The 20,506-nt window shown below is 33.9% G+C and overlaps 2 long non-coding RNA genes across 2 annotated transcripts; one reads left to right on the top strand and one right to left on the bottom strand.

Annotated features, from left to right (window-relative positions):
* Nucleotides 1-7,822: 7,822 nt before the first annotated feature.
* LOC135130691 (uncharacterized) lies at nucleotides 7,823-8,333 on the bottom strand. The gene is made up of 4 exons (XR_010280832.1): nucleotides 8,285-8,333; nucleotides 8,128-8,232; nucleotides 7,924-8,079; nucleotides 7,823-7,875 (listed from the first exon to the last, which is right to left on the bottom strand). It is a non-coding gene; the product is annotated as an uncharacterized LOC135130691 (long non-coding RNA).
* Nucleotides 8,334-13,268: 4,935 nt separating this feature from the next.
* On the top strand, nucleotides 13,269-13,871 carry LOC135130269 (uncharacterized). Its single transcript, XR_010280716.1, has 2 exons — nucleotides 13,269-13,389; nucleotides 13,444-13,871. It is a non-coding gene; the product is annotated as an uncharacterized LOC135130269 (long non-coding RNA).
* The last annotated feature ends 6,635 nt before the right edge of the window (nucleotides 13,872-20,506 follow it).

The following is a 20,506-nucleotide window of genomic DNA, read 5'->3' as shown; positions in this document are numbered from 1 at the left end:
AATATTAATAAAACTGCGTTTAAGAATTTGATCAGGAATCTAAGCTATTTTGTAAATTCTTAATTAATAATTTTTAATTTTATTTTGCACGTATTTATTTATTTATTTATTTATTATTTAATATTTAGTATACATATTTAGTTTTATAAGTTTTGTTTCTTGTGTTATTAATAATTTAATTAATATTGTAATAGGGGTATCCCGTTAATAAATATTCTATTCTATTCTATTCTATTCTAAATAGCGTATAGTTTTATGCTTTGTAAGAAATGGATACCGTTAACTTGGTCATTGCTATTTTTACGAAATAAACCCATACGCCACCCATGATATAATAATTCTCTAGGTATGATACTCGTGCGGCTCAAAATGAAACCAGTTCGCGCAGTGACGTCACTCGGTGAGTAGAACTATTGGGATTTCAACATAAAAGCACGAAGAATCGCTAATATTTTTTATTTTTATTGTTATAATTTATTTTATATTTAAAAAAATGTGTTGTACAACCTCTATATTATAATATAATAATTGTAATGCTGCATTAAACAACCTGAAAACTAAATTTACGTGAATTATCTGAATTAAATTGTAAAAACGAATTTAACGGAGTTTGATACGTATTTCTATTGTGTGCATCAAATTAAAATTTCGCGTTTAATTTTATTTTTCGTGTACTCAATAGAAAAGTGCGGCTTTAATTTGAAGATAATTATAAAAAAAGTGCTATTTTTCTCGTTAGTAGCGCACAGGTTATCTGAAAATGCCAAGATCTTCAGAATTATCCATTTTTTGCTTTTTTAGGTTTTTATTTGATTATCATGAACAGACTTGTTGTTATGGTAATTATGCACATTTAACGTGAACATAATTATCAGTTATAATATATTAAGTGCATCGCAATGTTATCGATAATTTTGAGCAACAATAACTCGAATGCTTGTTGCATTGAAAACGCACGAGTGCTTTAGCACGAGTGCATTTTTCTTAGGCAACAAGCATGAGAGATTATTGTTGTTCAAAATTATCGATTTCATTGTGATGCACGCAATATATTCAACAGATTATTGCAAGAACAAACATTTTAAAAATAATTTTATAATGATTTACGAAGTAGTTTGGTGTGCGATACTATGGCGACGCAAGTAAATAAGAACAGCCATTTTGCAAAATTTGTGTGGGTTTAAAAAACCATGTCCAATTTTCGTTTTGGTCGTAACACGCCAAAAGAAATTGATGATTCTATTACAAACATTACGCCGCTAAATACGAAGAACTCACGAAATTCAATCTGGAGGCAATTTGAGAAGTTTTGCGGTGAACGCAAATATGTTTTTGATGGAAACACTTCCACGGAAAAACTAGCATTCATCCTCAAAGATTGGGGGTACAATATGAAAAAAGTCGATGGTAATGACTACAAAGAAGCAGTAATAAAAACGATGTGGAATGTAACGGCAAAGCAGTTGCAAGAACTGTATTTCAATAAATTTGGTATAAAGTTTGATCCTTTTGTTGACCTGGAATTCAAGGGTAGTAGAAATGCACGCGACGCAAAACGCCGGAACCTACAAATACAACCGGAAAAACGCAAAACTAGTTCCTCAATTTTGACTCTAGAAGAATACAACAAGATTCTAAAGATTTATAACGAAGACACGCCAGATGGTTTACAGAAAATGTTTTTTTATGTGGCTGGATTAGAATTAGCTTGGAGGGGATGTGAAGGTGTTAACGTTACTATCAAACATTTTAAGGAAGAAAGTGATAATTGTGGTTTGCCTACGGGGCGAATAGAATACAATTGTATTTTTTCCAAAACAGCTCAAGGAGGTAGCCATAAATTAACAGACAGCAAATGGCTTGCAACAAACACCACAGATCCTAGAATTTGCCCTGTTAGGTAATTAAATACTGTTTCAAATACAAAATAATAATTATTTTATTATTTAAGGCTCTACAAAAAAATGCTGAGCAAGAGAGGTAAACATATAACCACCGATCGTTTATTTTTAACGCCAAATCCTGCATGGAGAGAACCTAGTTCTGTAGGATGGTTCAAAAATTCACCCGTTGGAAGGAATGAAATGGGGAAATGGACAAGAACCGCCGCAGAAGAAATAGGCATCGACATAAAGAAAAAGAAGATTAGTAATCATTCATTACGGTCAACTGCAGTGTCGCAACTTGCAAAAGCGGGAGTCGGTGAAGAACAGCTTATAAAGATTACCGGTCATGCCAATACTTTCTCCATCAAACCATACCTTCAGCTCGATGGAGATCATCATTATCAAATGATTGACAAATTACGCGCCAACTCAACGGCTATGGAAGAGTCTAATAACAAATCCACAAATTGCGCACCGTCTGCTTTGGTACAAATGTCTAAAAATATAGTTACTACTTCACCAAGCACACAAACCCCTGTAAATTACTACAACTGTACCATAATTAATTACAATTCTTAGTTTCATAATTAAATATTTGGTTAGTAACCTCTTGTTTTTTTTTGCAATTAACTGGTACTTGCTTATCTTATAGTTGGCACATCTGGCTAGTGATAATTATCGGTAGTGGTAATTGCACAGTGTGCAATTATCACGTAATTGTATGCTGATTGGTTGAATTTACAAATATTGACGCGTTTGATTGGTCAGTTGACATCATGTGACATGTGAGTGCAATAATCTTAAATATAAATCTACTTTAGAAATTCTGTTCTAATCTTTCAAAAACTGAGTACAAGAAAAAGTAACCACTAAAAATAAGTGCAATGTACTATTGAACTGTAACCTACATGTTAATTAACAATTTTTCGATGATTTGTCTTGGAGTGAAAATTGTTTTCATAGCTTGATTTTCTTTTGAAAGTTCGTCGTTTAGTTTTTTAAGATAAGCAATTTTTGCTTCTAGATCTTCTGTCTGTATATCTTGATCTGTATTTGTATGTACTACGTAAAAAACATAATTAAATATACAAATAATCGTTTCCCTTGAGAAAGAAATATACATCATGCAAAAAAAACCGTGCAAACATAAAAGTAATTGTGCAAAAAAAAAGAATCCTTGAGTAAATACAATAAATGTTCAATATACCCAACAGATTTACTTGTAGATTCTGTTTTATCATCCGAAATAGCATTTGCGTCATTAGTTTAAGTGCTATAAAATAAATGAAAATATAAAATAATTGCTAAAAAAAGAGTACTACAAGATGTTCTTTGGGAACTTTTTGTTTTAATTGAATTTGTTTGATTTATATCAATATTCAAGTAAAATAACCTACTTAATTTCTGAGATTTCATCCCTAGAACAAATGTCTTTAACTAACTTGGCTGATCTCCAAATTTTAGGTTTTTTTCTTCCTTTTTTAGGAAGATAATTTAGAAGTTCGTGTTGCAAATTTCGCTCGAAATCGTCTTCACTAAAATGCTGTGAACACACTCTTGCATTTTTTACTATAAATGAGTCCGAACGACAAGAAATAACCCATACTTGTCCCTTGGAAACGAATAAAATTGTATGTCTTTTTGAAAATGTCTTGATTGTTTATCGCTATTACACCCAAAAACGCCACAACGCATCGTTGTAACTTTATCAAATTATTAAAACATAACGTGCAGCCACTAAACCTTCTGAAAAATACGTGGAAGACAGAAAAACGTTGCAGAATACGCGCGAAATGCCTGTGTTTACTCACCCAGTGACGTCACTCCCCCACTCCGTACGTGCGCAATATCATACCTAGTATTTATTGTATCATGTACGCCACCTCGGTATGACGCCTATGGACTATGGACCGTCGAGAACTTTGCATTACCGTTATTTGCAATAGATATTCACAAGGTATTCTCATCTTCGTCAACAAATAATATTAATTAATTTAAATAATTTAAATAATTGTACTCCAAATGTTTATACTAAATAAAACGTTTTTCTAAATTATTGTTTAGTTAGAGTGCGTAAAAGTGAGAACTAACATACTTTTATGCACTCGTATGTCACTTTTACGCAGTTGTGTTTAACAACGTGCCATTTCGAAATTAAAATGACAACCAAAATGTAGACTTTATACATATAGCGATTGTAGAAAAACAAGATGGTGGAATTATATACTTCGTCTAAACCAAAAACTTGCGGTGTTATTATTTGTGTACAGTATAGCAGTATGAACCGAAAATTAATAAACAGTTAATACTTCAGCACAGTCTCCCGTTTTCCCCTCGACCACTACATCACTGTTTCGCTAAAAATTATTATCAACGATAATCACATTTTCATTATTTATTGTAATTACGATATATTTCAGCAACCGTTCAACTGTTGAAATACTCAACAATTCAGCGCCATTGCTTAGTGTTCAGGTATATCACACCATTTTGATCTATCTTGTTTACGTTGCAAATATTTGAAAATCAGTAACTTGCTGTCAAATGTTGCTAACAAATTTATTACGAATACTTATTAACTGCAAAGATACATAAAAGGTTAAAGTTATGACAACAGTACAGAGCTAAAGTCATGTTGTAAACATTTTACAGTGAAATTAGAACATGTTATTTTAACACATAGTTATATGTATTTTAATTTTATTCATTCGTTCTGTTATTCACTCTATCGAAAAATCTCCAAGCAGATAGAAGTAAATTAAATATCTGAAAAAAACATTGTTTTATGTTAACAACATCCTGCGTTTATTTTACTTTCACGACAAAGGTGTATTGAAGGGGTACAATATTTTTACTCCCTATATGTACGGGTGCTTGTAAATTACATAAAAAAATCTGGAAATTTTTTCTGTTACTGTAGTTCCAGCAAGTCCAAGGACATTCGAATGTGGCTTGAAAAACGCACTCAGACTGAAAAATAAAATGTTGAGGTATACAATATTTTTTTATATTTCTTACCGCATTTAGTACTTTCTGACCACCAGAAAAAGCAAGAAAGATATTCAAAGACGCTCCTAAAATTGCTGTGATTATTAATGAATATTCATTTGTGTCATACAATGCCTAAAATATAACAATATAATAGTAAAGGCATCAGTGTTGACAAGTTTTACTATATCTAGGGCGAAGAAGCTAAATATTATTCCGATTAAAAAGAGCATGCCCAAATAAAAAGAAATAATCACTGGAATAAAAATCGTTGAATTGAAGTTTTTGGTACAGCTAGAAAAAAAAGTGAATATGATATCTAAAGACAATTAATTTTACTACGCTTTCACAGAAGAATGACGAATAATAAAACTTCTCAAAATTTTAGACACTTCATCTTGATAATCAGCATTCTCAACCAGAGAATTTTCTTCCAAACCATTAATTTTCGACTTCAACTCTTTTAAATTTGAAGCCAAAACTTTCAAATGAATTTCCTGAAACTTCATCAGATGTGCATAGATTATTACAAGTATTGCTGAACTATATGTAAGAAAACTAATCGTAGATATGTAGAAATTACGTAAAACGAATGAAAGTGTTTTATTCGGGATGGAGAAGGCAAGAAGCGAATATTCGTAGTAGCGTTCAGGAAATTGTAGTACTTTAAATGTGTGACACATTCCGGAAACGAACGCAACTAATAACTGGACTAAATCAGTCCATAGTAGTATTCGCAGTTCGAAGATAAATTCTTCTTTTTTTAAGCATCCGATTTTTTGCAGTTCTTCATAAATCGAGTGAAGCTTTGGGGTTATTACTAATATAATAGCAATTTCTATTACAAGCTGTAAAAGATTGCTTAGTGTTAACGTGCGTCACTGCATTTTGATTTACCTTGTTTACAATGCAAATATTTGAAAAACATCTAACCAATAGCTGGCTGTCAAATGTTGCTAACAAATTTATTACGAATATTAACTGCAAAGTTCCATGAAGGACTAAAATTATGCAGCCAAAGAGCTTATACGCTTTGCTTTTTATTATTGAAAATGTTATCAGATACCATCCTTCAATAGGGTTGTCTAAAATTTATCAAGCTGTTACTATAAAAAGAATAGTGCTTCTCTTACCGAAGAAGATTCTTTTCAAATTCTTCATTCCGCCTGCACAAATAAGATGGAACAACATGTTGGATTTATATATTACGTCTAAACCAAAAAACTGCTGTGTTGTAGTTTTTGTACAGTATAGCAGTTACTGAATACTTGTGGGCACACTAAACGAAAATTAATAAACCTTTAATAATTCAGCATAGTCTTTATTTTCCCCTCCAGGACTAACATCGTTTTATCGTTATAAACTTTTATAGTTAGTGGTGGCTGTTTCATTATTAATTATAATTGTGTCTAGACTGTTGAAACGCTTAGCTAGTTAAAACTTTTGACGGCACCTCAAATAAGTAAATGCTCTCTAAATTGCGCAAAATATTACGAGTCTTATGGGACTTATGGTTTATCAAAGCATTAATACTGTTACGATGAGCGCGCGAATAAAATCGGCGTAGGAAAACTCAACAAATTATTTCTTTCTAACTAGAATTTAGACGAGTAACTGCGATAAAATAATTCCGGCGCAACTTCTCTTCACTGAACTAGCTAAATAATAATCCGTTCCCAAAACCCATACTTGCGCTTCCAGACTTTTCGAACGTCGCCGGGCCGCGTCACCAACGATGCGTCACCCGACATTGCCGTGCGTCCTTGAAAGTTTTCGACGGTCCATAGGCGTTGCACCGGGGTGGCGTATGGGTTTATTTCGTAACAATACTGAAAAATTTACTTTATCGATTAAATCAAGAACTTGCTAACTTTTGAGTTAATTTGGAAAATATTGTTTTTTTTTTCGGAAAATCTGGACGTCTAGCGTACAAAGTCAAGACGGGTTCATAAATCACACCTGTAGGTGTATTTTGAAATATAAATAACATTTACTATGTACCATTTTCGTGCGGATGATTAGACAAACTTTGATGAACATTTAGCTGACGATAAGGAAATAAAAGGGCTTTACAAGTATTTTTGTAAAAAAACTTCTTTTTTTTTGATACTGTATGTTTGTATACGAAATGCATATTGCCAAAAATGCGGCATATGCACGAAAAATAGGTGTAACTTCTTTTTTAACCAATGGGAACACTAACCGATATTTTCAGATTGCACTTTTATTCAGCAAATACCAAGACATTTCGGTAGAAATTTTACCTGAAAAAACCAGCAATAAAGACCTCCTGATCCGAACTGGAGATATTCCATTTACTAGTACTGTTACCAAATAAACCCATACGCCACCCCCGGTACGACGTCTATGGACGGTCGAGAGTTTTCTAGTATGCGCGGCGATGATGGGTGACTCATCATCGGTGACGGCGGCGGGGCGCCGTTCGCATAAAGAGAAGATGCTGTACATGCATACTTTTTTTCCTCGCTTTATCCATGTTACATACTTAGCTCATGGTATAAATAGTGGCTGAGGAAACTATAATACTTTAACTAGGAGGGGAACATGGTTAAGCTCTAAAATAATTTTTGCTAAAACAGAAGTGCCACCTCTTTTGATATTTATTTTAGCTAATTTTTCCATAGTTGCTTATACAATTTTAAAACTTGAATGTAACAATTCAGCACTGGTAGATTCCATTCAGGTGCCAACAAATTGTTTTCAAAAACTATCCAATGATCAAGGCAAAATGGGTGAAAAAGTTTTTCAGACGTTTAGATCTGTTTATTGTAAAAAAAAATCCTTATGAAATGAAACTGTTTTACTGATATAAAAATTTAACCACAGCAAATTTGAGAGTAATAAATTTATTGTCAAGATAATACATACACTGAACTTGTTATTGTGAAAAGAGGATATTTTATTTTTCTATATTTTACTTATTCCTTCTATTATTCACTGTGTCGAAAAATCTCCAAACAGAAAAAAGTAAGTTAAAAATCTGAAAAAAAAATTGTTTTATGTGATCAACAACTCGTATGTAGCATACTTTCACGAAAAAATTGTACTCCAGGGGCACTATATTTCCGCTTCCAATATGCATGGGTTTTTGTAAATTACACAAAAATATTTGAAACATTTTTCGGTTGCTTGTGTTCCAGCAATTCCATGGACAATCTAGTGTAGCTTGAGAAACGTACATGGACTGAAAAGTGAAATGTTGAATTATGCGACGTTGGTTGAGTTTTTTTACCGCATCTAGTACTTTCTGACCACCAGAAAAAGCCATAAAAATAGTCATAGCTGCTCCTAAAAGTGTTGTGATTATTACTGAATAATCACTTGTGACATACATTGCCTAAAATATAACAATATATTTAGTTCAGGGCATCAGTTCAGGCAAGTTTTACCATATCTATAGCGAAGAAGGTGAATATTATTCCAATTACGAAAAGCATGCCCAAATAAAAAGAAATAATCACTGGAATAAAAATCGTAGAGGTGAATTTCTCGATACAGCTAGAAATAAAATAGATGAATGTTGTCTAAAGTAGAAAATTAATTTTATTACGTTTTCAAGGAGGAATGACGAATAATGAAACTTTTCAAAATTTTGAACACCTCATCTTGATAGTCAGAATTCTCAATTAGGAAATTTTCTTCCAAACCATTTATTGTCGATTTCAATTCTTTTAAATTTGACGCTAAAACTTTCAAATGGATTTCCTGAAACTTCATCAGATGCACATAAATGAGAACGAGTACAACTGCACTGTATGTGAGAAAACTGAATGTAAATATGTAGAAATTACTTAAAACTACCGAAACTGTTTCATTCGGGATGGAAAATGCAAGAAGCGAATATTCGTAATAGCGTTCAGGAGATTCTAGAACTTTGACTGTGTGACACATTCCGCATACAAAATTCACCACTAAGTGGGCTAAATCACTCCATAGCAAGATTCGCAGTTCTAGAATAAATTCTTCTTTTTTTAAACAACCGATTTTTTGTAATTCTTGATAAACCGAGTGAAGCTTTTCAGTTGTTACTAATATAATAGCAATTTCTACTACAGTCTGTAAAATATTGCTTATTATAGAGGTACATCGAGGCCTATCAATCTACCTTACATACGATACAAACATTTGTAAAACATCGAATCAGCAACTTACTGTCAAATGTTAACAACAAATTTATCACAAATATTGACTGTAAAGTTCCATGTAGGGATAAAACTATGCATCCAAAAATTTTAAACACTTTGCTTCTTAATACTGTAAATGTTATCAAATACCATCCTTCTATAGGGTCATCTAAAATATACCAAGTTGTTACTGAAAAAAGAATTTTGTTGTTTTAACCGAAGATGTATCTCTTCAAACTTTTTATTCCGGCTGCACAATTAAAATACAACGTTATAAATACGAAAATCCTCTTGGACCATTTTGTTTGTTCTTTGTTAAGCATGTCTAAATAATAATAAAAAATTTTCTAAATTAATGATAAACCATCCTTCCATATGTTTTTACGAATTACAGCGATATATTATTCTAAAACGAATATTTCTGTTCTTACCAAAGATGAATCCCTTCAAATTCATCACTACAATTAAAACAGAGTGTTCAAACAAGATATTGGAATTATATACTAAATGCGTGTAAACCAAAAATTTGTTGTGTTCTTAGCACGCCATCAACTGGTATACTGTACGGTCACCCATACTGAATGGGTTAATAATTTAGTAGGCCTAATAACTTTTTTACTGTAAATAACTACTATTGTTTTCAAAACTTCGACAAGCTATGGATTTCTCATAGTTGGTTGTCAGTAGTTGGAACCATAAAAACTATTAAATGTATTATCGATAAAAGCAACAAAAATAAAAAAGTTGTAATTTGTAAACCATTGATAGTTTTATTTCAATAATATACCTAAATACAAGAAAACTGTATATTTTTTTTTATTTTATTTTTTTAATTACTTGTCCTTTCTGTTACTCATCGTACTGAAAAATCTACAAGCAGATAATAGAAAATTAAAAACCTAAAAGAAGAGAATTGATATCTATAAACTCATAGCTGCCGCTAAAATTGTTGTCACTGAATAATCATTAGTGTCGTACATACAACACCTAAAAGATAAGGACGTTGTTCGAATGCATATGTGTATTCAAGTGTTACCATATTTAGGGAGAAGAAACAAAACAGTATCCCGATCAAATAAATCATGCCCAAATGAAAAGAAATAATCCATGGAAAGAAAATTATAGAATTGAAATTTTTCGCGCAGCTTAAAAATAAAGGTGAATATGTTGTCTCAATAGAATTAAATCTCTTACGCTCTCAACAAAGAATGACGAATAATATAGCCTCTTAAAGTTTGGAACACTTCATTTTGGTAATCAGAGTTTTCAGTCAGAGAATTTTCGTCTAAACCATCGATTTTCGATTTCAACTCTTTTAAATTTGAAGTTAAAATTCGTAAATGGATCTCTGTAAATTTCATCAGATGTGCATAGATCAGAATAAGTATTGCTGCACTGTATGCGAGTAAACTAATAGTGGATATGTAGAAATTGCTTAAAATAGGGAAATAGGCTGTTCACAAAGGTCGAAGTTTCCATTTCTACGAAGAGTGGGCGAGCAGAACGAACGTATGATTGAGAATTAAAGATGAGGTGCTAAATGTGGCATGCGACAATAGTCGTATGTTGAACCCCCATTCATATAAAAACAATGTTTAAGTGAAATTTTAGTGTTTGTTTCTTACGTATGAAACAAACACTTACAAAAAGCCCAATAACTGTTTTAAATAGCGTATAGTTTTATGCTTTCTAAGAAATGAATGCCGTTAACTTGGTCATTGCTACTGAAAACTGAAAGTATCGGCAACAATGTTTATATTTCTGGCATATTTTTTAACCTTTCATTTAATAAAACATAACCTAACGAAAAAAGTTCAGGGAATTTTTATTCTTCTGCATCGAATACCAACAAACTTACTAGATTTTCATGGCCAACCCTACTCTATAAAGATCGTGAACTAATAATAATAAAGTTTTAGGTAATTATACAGGCAGTTTTTGAAATGTGTGAGCTGTCTAGTGCTATTAAAACTATTGGCAGTTATCCACCATGTGCTACTGACTATAATCTACTTTTAGATACACACAATCTTGACTCGTTAGCTTTTCATAGAAGACGACTTGGTGCCAGATTTATTTGGAATTAATTCGTTAAAACACCATGTATATAATCTAGTAATGATTTTCTGAACGTCTGTGAATTAATGGACTGTCTTAAACCATTTATTAAGTTCGGGCTGTGTAACCGTCTCACTTGTTGTAGCTAAGTGTTTAACTGGTTGCATAAACTTGGGCATTAAGTCTAGAACTAACACTTTTGTTCATACAAACCAAAAACCAGTAGACTCGCCTAAAACTAATTAAATTCCTGATTGTTTTATATCGGCTGATTCTTTAAATTTTTTCTCTACTTAACTTAGCTATGATGCTTACTTTAACAGTGAAACGGTTGACGTAAGCATCATGACTAACTAGAGCAGAAATTTAAAATATCACTGTGTACAAAACATTAAATAGGTGTTTAAATTCTAATATCCGCCATTATTTTCTAAATACGCTGACATTCTTTCCTTCATATTTATATGAAATTTTATTCCGTACTTCTTTTGAATTGTTAATTTTTTATTAAATGCTTGGTTTCGCGATTTTTGAGAATATATCACGATAAATTATTCTACCGAGGGTTGTAAAGATATTAATTTTATTGCCCAAGATTTGCAGTTAAACATAATCGGCACATTCTAGGGCAAAACAGACCTACCAAGCCCGCCTCGCGTTAGGTCCAAAAATGAAAAAGTGAAGAAATGACACATGTGGCAATAGGTAAAGATGCTACATTTTTCTGAAAAATAAAGGTATAAAACAGTAACAAATATGCGATTTATGCGAGAGAAATGTATGTACTGAACATTCGATTAGTCGATTACAAAACTAATTTGTGCTAACTGAAAAAATTAATCATTATGTAACACGCAATTATTATTGTCTAAAAATAATAACATACCTTAAACAAATATTTTTACTATTAAAATTACTCTTATTTAATAACACAAATACAACCAGCGGGCCTACCGGACCCGGGTTCCTCAGGTACACAGATAAAATGCATTGCCCCGACAAGTGTAAAACGCAGTCAATAATGAATTGTGGTTTAAGGTTTTTAAAATACCATCTTACCATAGCTTAGATTTATTACCCCTTAGGATTATATCTAAAGATGTATAAGTACTGAAGGCTACAATATAGGAAACGATGGTATTTAAGATATGAAAATTTCCGTGACAGAACACTATTATAGTGGACCTCTTACCTCTATTTTTGTTTATGTGACCAAAATCACCAACATGAAATATCAAAAATTACTACTAGTATAACTCAACTAATAACTACTGAAAAAAAGTGAAGTAAAAAATCTATCGGTATCTGCGCCATTAATTTTGTATCGAGATACAGATATTTTGTGTTAAAATTCGATTTTATCTAGATACAGATACTAGATACCCAAAAATGTATCTAGATACTTTATTTAGATACTGTTTTTCAAGAGCAACCTAGTAGATTGAAAATCCTAATCAAACCTACAGTTTTAGGATAAAAATCATATTTCTCTTGAAATTTGTTTTGAATTGATATGGACTGGTGGCATAAAAAATAGAATTTTTCAACTTACCAATTTCTAACAACCTTTGATGCTTTCTCCTGTTATTTCCGGTGTTTATATATCCAGGAACTTGAAAATAGTTCCAAACCTTCAGATTTTTGTTAACAATAATATTTTTAACAATATTTACCAGCTATATTGCCGATTAGGGAATATTCATGCTTGCGTGTATCGTTGGTTGCATAAATACATTTCGTGTCATACCTATAAGAGAAAATCTGAGCTACTGAATTGAGATTTCTAACACTTTTTGCACCCAACGACCCAAGGTAGAAATCATGTTTCTGTTAAAATTTATGAGTTCTGAGCTATATTTATATCGCTGGTTACGAAATAAGCATCCTCTAGGCTATATTTCGGCTTGTTTTTAAAATTCTGAACGTCTATATGCAATGGGGGCTATGCGGGAAAAGAATGAGTGGGTATACCTATTTTACAAGCTTTATAGCGTTTTTTCGCACTCCAACTTTTTGTGCACTTTGATTAGTTGTGCAATATGCTTATTCAATTCTAAATATACAATTATAAGAATCACACAAGATTAATTCTGGTAATTGATATTCATAAATTGGAAATTCTTACATTACGACAAGTAAACAACACGCATTGATAACAAAAAAATCTGCATAACAATGGAAAGCCCCGAAAGGCGATTATGGCCTCGGAATTTCCGGAAGTTCTATATAAAACGAGCCAGTGTTTGACATCGTCAAATCAAACCATGTTGTTCGTCGTAGCGTTGTTGATAAGCTGGAGCTGCTTTATAACAGTGGGTAAGTTAATCTAACGTATGACTAAAAGTCTACTTTATGTCACGTTTCAGGGTGCGCAAATTAGAGCAACCATATATGACAAATGCCTAGAAAAATATAATCTTGACTTAAACGAATTTATAAATGTAGTAACAAGCAGGCCTAAAAAACTACCAGAAACTGTGTTGTGTGTTTTAAAATGTCAAATGGAAGAAACAGGTGGCATAGGCAGCGACGGAAAAGTCAATAAAACTTGGTGGCCTCCGTTTGACTGCATGAAGGCTTTGGATTACATAAAGACGTGTCAAGATTTTGAGAAGTTACGGTCGTGCGTCTCGCCGTTTGCATAAAATAAGTTATATGTATGAGTATTATATTATTTACCGGGCATGTAATGAAGGCTATTATCACATTAGGATGTGTAATAATAGCTCATTACGTGCGAGTAGAAGACTATTTTTTCTACCTACGACTCAATAAAAAATTCTGCTGTTGAAAATTTATTTTTTAGTTTCCAAAACTGATTGTGATGTAAGCAGTTAGTAATATTGATGCAAGGAGATGCAACATTACTATTCAATTTAAAATTTTTTGCTGTGAAGTTGGTAATTCAAGTTAAACTCCAGATAAAGAAAAATCGACAATTGATTTTTCTCAGCCTGGGGATTTTAATATTGCGGAATTTGCAGACTGTCTAAATGGAACCAGGACGACTTTTAGATCTTGTCCTTTTACCAGTGACATCTCTACTAGCATATACTTATAAACATGAACATCCTTTAATTAAAGAAGATCAATATCATCCTTGCCTTAGTATTGAAGTTTCAACTTTCTAGAATTGGTCTAGAATAGAGGAATTTAAGGATGTTGATTCTGCATGTGTTTATTTCTATGACGTATTGTGTGACACGTTTTTACGGTACATCCCACTACGTAATGGCAAATGTAATAAAGTTAATAATCCTGTGTGATTTTTTGATTATTCTATTCCTAACACGTATCATCATTATAATTCTCCATTATTAATTTTTTTTTAAATTGTATAATCGCTTCAATCACAAATATGACATATTTTATGATCATTTTTGTAACAAAAAATCTAGAGAGAAGAATTAGTCGTTTGCTACAACCAGTCACATTTGTTGTTTATATTTTTATTTTAATTTCCAATGTGTGTAGCCTATCAATTGATGTACGTTTTTCAACAACAAACTATGCAGGGGCAGCGGTATCAGAGCGCTATAAGAAATTTAAATGTTCAATTCTTATAACTCTGATAGTAATTTACAGCTGAGCAAGTGTCAAAGTTTCAAAAAGAGCAATAAAGAACATTTAAATTCGCCATACAATCTTGTGAAATTTTAAACAACAAATAATTCTATGGAGAGAAATCTTTAATCCCCCCGTCAGTCCACGATATTATATTTTGAATTCTGCTGGACTTTTCTACGGTCTTTTTCCACAATGGCGCAACGTTAGGTTAATTTAACTGACGTAAATGAACTGTTAGCAATCTGGTGTGAAGAATTAAGAAGTGAAGAAACGTTATTCCGAATCCTTACTAAGTAAGTTTCATGAAATTTCCTAGTAAGTGATTTATCTAGATAAATCTAAGGTCTGTTAAATTGTGTTAGCACCAGTTAACGATTAAACTCCTAACTTGAACTGTGAATTTCCAAACACTGAATCAAATTTACACGTGTATCGTCGGTCAAAAATTCACATTTTTTCGCTTAGAAAGCCGCAAGACTTAACCGCGCGTGTTGGTGAAACTGTGTCGTCGTCGTCGTTACGTTTAATTTTCGTTAAACAAAAGCCTTCTCCTTATTAACTACCAAACCAACTAACTAACCAAGCTAACTCACCACGTGGTCACACTCACAACAAACACATCAAAAGTAAGGCTTTCACCTTCCTCTACCAAGTAGCCCTCTTTGCCCTTACCAACCCTCTAACTAAAATCCCCAGCAGGACTACCAACTACCCAAAAAGCGCTAACGTGCACATGGTTGCTTATGTTTAACGATTTTTTTGATTGAATATTTTTTTTTAATTCAAATTATTCAAATGTTATTTCGCGCCGCTGTTAAATTTTAATTCAAATTCGGTCACCACTGGTTGCATATAAAGAATTATTTAGTTCAATTTTAGTGAGAAATCATATTTCTCTTGATATTTATGAGTTTTGAACTCTAACTTGTGGAACAAGCATTATTCATACCGTCACTGGTTGCAAAAATAGAATTTTTCAACTTGAAAATTTCTAACAACTTTTGATTAAATTTCGTCCATCGTCCTTTTCGTCCTTCGGCCTTTTCTTCCTTTTCGTCCTTTTCGTCCTTCATCCTTTTCATCCTTCGTCCTTTTCGTTCCCCGTTCTTCTCGTCCTTTTCGTCCTTCGTCCTCTTTGTTCTTTCCGTCCTTCGTCCTGTGTGTTCTTTCCGTCCTTCGTCCTTTCCGTCCTTCGTCCTTTTCATCCGTTTTATCCTTTCCGTTCTTTTCGTCCTTTTCGTCGTTCGCCCTTTTCGTCCTTCGTCCTCTTCGTCCTTCGACCTTTTCGTTCTTCGTCCTTTTCGTCCTTTTCATCCTTTTCGCTTTTCGTCCTTTTCGTCCTTCGTTCTTTTCGTCCTTCGTTCTTTTCGTCCTTTTGTCCTTCGTCCTTTTGTCCTTCGTCCTTTTCGTCCTTCGTCCTTTTCGTCCTTCGTCCTTTTCGTCCTTCGTCCTTTTCGTCCTTTTCGTCCTTCGCTCTTTTCGTCCTTTTCGTCCTTCGCCCTTCGTCCTTTTCGCCCTTTTCGTCTTTTTCGTCCTTTTTCGTCCATTTCATTGTTTTCGTCCTTTTTTCTCCTTTTCATCATTCTTGTCCTTTTCGTCCTTTTCGTCCTTCTTCGTCTCTTTCATCCTTTTCGTCACTCGTCCTTTTCGTCCTTTTATTCCTTCGTCCTTTTTATCCTTCGCCCTTTTCGTCCTTCGTCCCTGTCGTCTTTTGTCCATTTCATCCTTCGTCCTTTTGGTCCTTCGTCCTTTTCGTCCTTCGTCTTTTTCGTCCTCCGTCCTTTGCGTCCTTCGTTCTTTTCGTCCTATTCGTCCTTTTTGTCCTTTTCCGTCCTTTTTCGTCCTTTTCGTCCTTTTCGTCCTTTCTCGTTTATTTCGTCTTTTTCGTCTTTTTCGTCTTTTTCGTCTTGTTCATCATTTTCGTCCTTTACTGCCTTTTCGTCCTTTTCGTCTTTCGTCTTTTCGTTCTTCGCGTCCTTTCCATCTTCTTCATCCTACGTCCTTTTCGTCCTTTTCATCCTATTCGTCATTCGTCCTTTTCGTCCTTTTATTCCTTCGTCCTTTTCGTCCTTCGCCCTTTTCGTCCTTCGTCCTTTTCATTATTCGCTCTTCGTCCTTTTCGTCCTTTTCATTCTTCGTCCTTTTCGTCCCCCGTTCTTCTCGCCCTTTTCGTCCTCCGTCCTTTTCGTCTTCTGTCCTCTTCGTCCTTCGTCCTTTTTGTTCTTTCCGTCCGTCGTCCTTTTCGTCCTTCTCGTCCTTTTCATCCTTTTCGTCATTTGTCCTTTTCGTCCTTCTCGTCCTTCTCATCCTTTTCGTTATTCGTCCATTTCGTCATTCGTCCTTTTCGTCCTTTTATTCCTTCGTCCTTTTCGTCCTTCGCCCTTCGTCCTTTTCGTCCTTCGCCCTTCGTCCTTTTCGTCCTTCGCCCTTCGTCCTTTTCGTTCCTTTCGCCCTTTTCGTCTTTTTCGTCCTTTTCGTCCTTTTTCGTCCTTTTCGTTATTCGCCCTTTTCGTCCTTCGTCCTTTTCGTCCTTCGTCCTTTTCGTCCTTCGACCTTTTCGTTCTTAGTCCTTTTCGTCCTTTTTGTTTTTCGTCCTTTTCGTCCTTCGTTCTTTTCGTCCTTTTATCCTTCGTCCTTTTCGTCCTTCGTCCTTGTCATCCTTCGTCCTTTTCGTCCTTCGTTCTTTTCGTCCTTTTCGTCCTTCATCCTTCTCGTCCTTTTCATCCTTTGCGTCATTCGTCCATTTCGTCATTCGTCCTTTTCGTCCTTTTCTTCCTTCGTCCTTTTCGTCCTTTGCCCTTCGTCCTCTTCGTCTTTTTCGCCCTTTTCGTCTTTGTCGTCCTTTTCGTCCTTCTTCGTCTCTTTCATCCTTTTCGTCACTCGTCCTTTTCGTCCTTTTATTCCTTCGTCCTTTTTATCCTTCGCCCTTTTCGTCCTTCGTCCCTGTCGTCTTTTGTCCATTTCATCCTTCGTCCTTTTGGTCCTTCGTCCTTTTCGTCCTTCGTCTTTTTCGTCCTCCGTCCTTTGCGTCCTTCGTCCTTTTGGTCCTTCGTCCTTTTCGTCCTTCGTTTTTTTGGTCCTCTTCGTCCTTTATCCTTTTCCTCTTGTATTTTCTGGCGTTCATACATCTATTAGGCTCACAAATAGTTATAAAAACTGCAGGTTTTTGTTAGCAATCATGTTTTTTATCAAAATTTATGAGTTCTAAGCTATCTTTCGGATTAGGATTAATATTCATGCTCATGTGTATCGCTGCTTGCATAAATAGATTTGTTATATTAACTACACAAGAGAAAATCTGCAGTACTGAACAGCGATTTCTAGCGTTTTCTGCACTCCACGATTAGAGAAATACCTAAAAAACCTTAAATTTTAGGTAGAAATTACATTTCTGTTAAAATTTATGAGATCTGGGCAACATTTATATCGCGGGTCTGCGTTCTTCTGGGTACCGCTGATTTTCAACATAACAATGTCATATAACTTTTGAAGTTTTTTGCGATTTCTGACGTTTTTTCCCGAATCCAGTGTGTCCTAAAATTCCACGAAAAATTCAGATTTTAGATAGAAATAACGTTTTTGTCAACATATTAAATCTAAGCCGTACTTCGGCCTGTTTTCAAAATTCTGAACGTCTATACGCATTGAGCACATGCCGAAAAAGAACTATTGGTTAAATGGAAAATATCCCCGATCATCTCCTTTTCGCAAAATATTTAATGGGGTAACATTTCTGTACTTGTAGTTTATGAATCCGCCCTGATCTTGTTTATTATTACTATTATTTTCTTTATCATCTGAATATCGATTCTCTCTACCCATAACGAAATATTATTAAACATAAATAAATAAACTACAGTCTAACTTTTTGTACAGTTTCATTAGTTGTGCAATAAACTTATTCTAGGTTTTCTAAATATACAATTATGAGAATCACACAAAATTAATTCTGGTAATTGATATTCATAAATTGAAAATTCTTACATTACGACAAATAAACGACACGCATTAATAACAACGAACAATCTGCATAATAATGGAAAACCCCGAAAGGCGATAATGACCTGGCAATTGCCGGAAGTTCTATATAAACTGAGCCAGTGTTTGACATCGTCAAATCAAATCATGTTGTTTGTTGTAGCGTTGTTGATAGGCTGGAGCTGCCTTATAACAGTAGGTAAGTTAATCTAACGTATGACCAAAAGTCTAGTCTGTCATTTTTCAGGATGCGCAACTGGAAAAAAACAAATATGACAAATGCCTACAAAAATATAATCTTGAGCTAAACGAATTTGAAAATGAAATAACAAGCAATCCAAAAAAACTGCCAGAAAATGTGTTGTGTGTTTTGAAGTGTCAAATGGAAGAAATAGGTGGTATAGACAGCGACGGAAAAGTCAATAAGACTTTGTGGCCTCCGTTCGACTGCCTGAAGGATTTGGATTATATAAAGACGTGCCAAGATTATGGGAAGTTCCGGTCGTGCGTTTCGCCCTTTGCATAAAATAAGTTTTACGTGTGAATAGAATATTATTAAACGAGCATGTAATGCGAGTAATAATAGTCCATTATATGCGAGTAAAACACACTATTTTATCTACGACTGAATAAAAAATTCTTCAGTTAAAAATTGATTTTTTATTTTGATTGTGACGTTACATTTGATATTCTGGTATTGGGATTAGCTCTTGATTCTTCCGACCTCCTGGTTGTAATTGATGTAGAATTTTTGTGGAGACATTTATTGTAGAGAAAACAACAGGTAGAGTTATTTATAATTCTCATCTCCAGATCTACTGTGTTTGTTAGAGTTCGATATACCATTGATTTCCTGTAACCCCACATAATAGTCGCATTATTAAGATATGAAGAACAGGGTGACAATACAATGAATCTGTTTATACATTTTTAACAATACAAAGAGTTCAAATATCGTGTTCCATTTGTACCAAGTGACAGTAAAAATGCTTCTTCCGATTTAATCCTAAAACCTGTATGTATTAAATTTTTACGGTCAGATGGTATTACGAAAATTGAGAGTATTAGCTTCTAAAAATATATATTTTATAACAGAAGTCCATTGTGTTTGTTTTGTATTTTTACTACTAGATGTTGTCATCGTAATAAACTAAACGACCCCACGTTTACATCCATAATAGGTCGGTTACCCGTTCACATATCTACCGTGTGAAAACGGCCACTAAATACACGATTTTATTATTTTATTCACGCAAAACACGATTTGTCTTTTTATTTTTTCTAATACGCGTCAGCTGCACACTATGCGAAAATTAAACTGTTTTCAAAAACATGCAAATTGGTAATTACTGTTTGTATTTATTATTCAACTTGTACAAGAACAAGGATTGCATGTTGCATGTCACTGTATTCTTTATAATACATTAAAAAAAAGCGAAAAGTGAACAAAGCAACAAAAAAAGCGATAAAAATCACCCTTGAAAATGAAAAGTTAGATCGACGGATAACTTCTTCGCTTTAATCCACAACAATAACAATACTTCTTGAAATTACATACAAGTCACTCGATCTTCGATCGACTGAAGGAAGAACGGCTAAATTATTTATTTTCAACGAAACTCTCACCTAGTGGCCGTCTTTGCGCTGCCACCACTTGAACCTCCTACTTGCATATTTCATTTCGATAATGAGGCTTTCAGTCAATAAGAAAGACTATTTTACGCCTGTCTTGAATCGATAGGTCTACGGGGTGAATGCACCGGCAGGGTATGATGCCCAAGGTCAGAGTGGTTGGGAAATTTGTGTCCGGCGTAACACGCACCCTGTTACTTGCCGGACGTGGAATGGGTGGCGGCGGCGGCTTTGGGACTTTGGAAGGGGTGG

Source organism: Zophobas morio, unplaced genomic scaffold (assembly GCF_036711695.1).
Source record: "Zophobas morio isolate AGI-343-1 ecotype UQ-CSIRO unplaced genomic scaffold, CSIRO_AGI_Zmor_V1 ptg000017l, whole genome shotgun sequence".
Taxonomy (NCBI): Eukaryota; Metazoa; Arthropoda; class Insecta; order Coleoptera; family Tenebrionidae; genus Zophobas; species Zophobas morio.
The sequence above is the reverse complement of the archived record's forward strand: the minus strand, read 5'-3'. Positions and strand labels throughout refer to the sequence as shown.